Source organism: Salmo trutta, chromosome 17 (genome assembly GCF_901001165.1).
Source record: "Salmo trutta chromosome 17, fSalTru1.1, whole genome shotgun sequence".
NCBI lineage: Eukaryota > Metazoa > Chordata > Actinopteri > Salmoniformes > Salmonidae > Salmo > Salmo trutta.
In genome coordinates, this window is record NC_042973.1 from 57,082,349 (window position 1) to 57,086,392 (window position 4,044).

General features: G+C 48.2%; 1 long non-coding RNA gene across 1 annotated transcript; it reads left to right on the top strand.

The window, feature by feature from the left end:
- The first annotated feature begins 2,894 nt into the window (after positions 1-2,894).
- On the top strand, positions 2,895-3,146 carry LOC115151333 (uncharacterized). Its single transcript, XR_003867281.1, has 2 exons — positions 2,895-2,972; positions 3,071-3,146. It is a non-coding gene; the product is annotated as an uncharacterized LOC115151333 (long non-coding RNA).
- Positions 3,147-4,044: the final 898 nt, after the last annotated feature.

The following is a 4,044-nucleotide window of genomic DNA, read 5'->3' on the forward strand; positions in this document are numbered from 1 at the left end:
GGGCCACTCTGGCAGACCCAGGGGACAGTCGGGCCACTCTGACAGACCCGGGGGACAGTCGGGCCACTCTGGCAGACCCGGGGGAAAGTCGAGCCACTCTGGCAGACCCGGAGGGCAGTCGGGCCACTCTGGCAGACCCGGAGGGCAGCCGGGCCACTCTGGCAGTTCCGGGCAGCCGGGCCACTCTGGCAGTTCCGGGCAGTCTGGCCACTCTGGCATCTCCGGGCAGTCTGGCCACTCTGGCATCTCCGGGCAGTCTGGCCACTCTGGCATCTCCGGGCAGTCTGGCCACTGGCATCTCCGGGCAGTCTGGCCACTCTGGCAGCTCCTGACTAGTGGGTGGCTCTGGCGGATCCTGACTGGCGGGCGGCTCTGGCGGCTCCTGACTGACGGGCGGCTCTGGCGACTCCTGACTGACGGGCGGCTCTGGCGACTCCTGACTGACGGGCGGCTCTGGCGACTCCTGACTGACGGGCGGCTCTGGCGACTCCTGACTGACGGGCGGCTCTGGCGACTCCTGACTGACGGGCGGCTCTGGCGACTCCTGACTGACGGGCGGCTCTGGCGACTCCTGACTGATGGGCAGCTCTGGCGACTCTTGACTGACGGGCAGTTCTGGCGACTCTTGACTGAGCCGACGCACTGACAGCCTGGTGCGTGGTGCTGGTACTGTGGTTATCAGCCTGGGAACACGCACCTCCAGGCTAGTGCGGGGAGCGAGAACAGGACGAGTCGGATTGGGCTGACGCACTTGAAGCCTGGTGCGTGGTGCTGGTACTGGATATGCCAGACTGGGAACACGCACCTTCGGGCTAGTGCGGGGAGCTGGCCTGTGGCTCCATTCTTGCCCCACAAAACTGCCCTTGTGCCCCCCAAAAATTTTTTTTTGGGGCTGCCTCTCGAGTTTCCTAAACTCCTCCATAGCCCTGGAAACGCTCAACCTTATTTCTGTCCATGTCCAGCCTTCCCCATAGTCCATATACTGAGCATGCCGCTCCTCTCTCCGCTGCTTGGTCTTGGTTTGGTGGGAGATTCTGTCACAAATTATGTTGTGGTGTTGCAGGGAAGACCAAAATGCAGCGGGTATATGGATACTCATTCTTTTAATTCACAAAAAGAGTAAGGCATCCACAGAAAAAACAAAACAATAAATGATACTCACAACTAACAACAGTGTGGCAGGCTCAACAAGCAGTGCTCACAAACAATCTCCCACAAAAGACAAACACAAACACACCTTACTATATGGGACTCTCAATCAAAGGCAAATAGACAACACCTGCCTTCAATTGAGAGTCCCAACCCCAATTAACCAAACATAGACATACAACCAGCTAGATCAACATAAAAATACATAAACAATGAACAGTGCCCAAAAACCCCGGAATACATAAATCAAATCCCCTACAACAAACACACCACCCCGAACCACGTAAACCAAATACCCTCTGCCACGTCCTGACCAAACTACAATGACAATTAACCCTTATACTGGCCAGGACGTGACAATTATGTTTTACTAACATACATTTATAATGAGTAATTAACATTATGTTTTACTAACATACATTTATAATGAGTAATTAACATTATGTTTTACTAACATACATTTATAATGAGTAATTAACATTATGTTTTACTAACATACATTTATAATGAGTAATTAACATTATGTTTTACTAACATACATTTATAATGAGTAATTAACATTATGTTTTACTAACCTACATTTATAATGAGTAATTAACATTATGTTTTACTAACCTACATTAATAATGAGTTATTAACATTGTTTATTCATTATTGTCACGACTTCCGCCGAAGTCGGTCCCTCTCCTTGTTCGGGCGATGTTCGGCGGTCGACGTCACCGGCCTTCTAGCCATCACTGATCCACTTTTCATTTTCCATTGGTTTTGTCTTGTCTTCCATCACACCTGGTTCCAATCCCATCAATTACATGTTGTGTATTTAACCCTCTGTTTCCCCTCATGTCCTTGTCGGTGATTGTTTGTTGTATGTAATGGTGCATTTATGCTCTGGTGTGCGACGGGTTTTGTACCCACTTCCTTTATTTTGTATATGTTGGTTTTCGGAATTTGTGAGCACTTATTAAACGATTCCGTTTATACCAAGTTCGTTCTCCTGCGCCTGACTTCCCTGCCACCAACACGCACCCTTTACAATATGTTTCACTAACATACATTTATAATGAGTAATTAACATTGTGTTTTATTCATTATGTGTTTTCTTTCCAGTACACATGATATTTTGCCACAGACACTCCATTTGATTACTCGATCGTAAGTGGTATTATGTCAAATGCAGAAAAGGTATTAATTTAGTATTTACAGATGCTCAAAATGAGCAATTGGAAATGCATTGTGACTGTTCTCGTCCTTTAGCCTGATATACCTGGTCTGAGGAGATGGTGGTGTGTGGTCCTTCAGCCTGGTCTGAGGAGATGGTGGTGTCTGGTCCTTCAGCCTGGTCTGAGGAGATGGTGGTGTCTGGGGTTTCAGCCTGGTCTGAGGAGATGGTGGTGTCTGGTCCTTCAGCCTGGTCTGAGGAGATGGTGGTGTCTGGTCCTTCAGCCTGGTCTGAGGAGATGGTGGTGTCTGGTCCTTCAGCCTGGTCTGAGGAGATGGTGGTGTCTGGGGTTTCAGCCTGGTCTGAGGAGATGGTGGTGTCTGGTCCTTCAGCCTGGTCTGAGGAGATGGTGGTGTCTGGTCCTTCAGCCTGGTCTGAGGAGATGGTGGTGTCTGGTCCTTCAGCCTGGTCTGAGGAGATGGTGGTGTCTGGTCCTTCAGCCTGGTCTGAGGAGATGGGGGTGTCTGGTCCTTCAGCCTGGTCTGAGGAGATGGTGGTGTCTGGTCCTTCAGCCTGGTCTGAGGAGATGGTGGTGTCTGGTCCTTCAGCCTGGTCTGAGGAGATGGTGGTGTCTGGTCCTTCTGGGGAACCTGGAGCTGGACAGGTACAGCTGTTATTTGAATAAAAGTCAATGTCTTTGGAAGATTATCCCAAGTGATATTTAATTTTGAAGTGTTGGTACTTTTTTCTGAAAATATCCAGGCATGGCAGAAGGCTTGTCCACTGGATAGACTAAGGCAAGGCTTTGTTAAGGGGGATCTCCAGCATAGATTACGAATTTAACGGAAAAGGAGACATGAGGAAGTCACCCAAGTGTCATGTCATGAAGTTGGTCATTTCTGATAACGAAACCATTTGGAAAATATGACATTATGTCCTGTTCCCAAATGTTCTAGTTAAAGGTTTTAGACTATAGTATGTTATACTGTAACTAAAATGGTTTTAGACTACATTATGTTATAACTATAACTAAAATGGTGGCATGATTTTTACAAACAGCATCAAATATACACTGCATGACCAAATGTATGTGGACACCTGCTCACCGACCATCTCATTCCAAAATCAAGGGCATTAATATGGAGTTGGTCCCCCCTTTGGTGCTATAACAGCCGCCACTCTTCTCGGAAGGCTTTCCACTAGATGTTGGAACATTGCTGCGGGGACTTGCTTCCATTCAGCCACAAGAGCATTAGGGAGGTCGGGCACTGATGTTGGGTGATTAGGCCTGGCTCACAGTTGACGTTCCAATTCATCCCAAAGGTGTTCAACGGGGTTGAGGTCAGGGCTCTGTGAAGGTCAGTCAGTTTCTTCCACACTAATCTCGACAAACAATTTCTGTATGGACCTCGCTTTGTGCACAGGGACATTGTCAATCGGAAATAGGAATGGGCCTTCCCCAAAATGTTGCCACAGTTGCCAGCACAGAATCATCTAGAATGTAATTGTATGTTGTAGCGTTACGATTTCCCTTCACTGGAACTAAGGAGACTAGCCCGAACCATGGAAAAACAGCCCCAGACCATTATTCCTCCTCCACCAAACTTTACAGTTGGCAGTATACGTTGGGGCAGGTAGTGTTCTCCTGGCATCCGCCAATCCCAGAGCCGTTGTTTCTCCAAGATGTTTCCACTTCACAATAACTGCATTTACAGTTGACCAGGGAATCTCTAGCA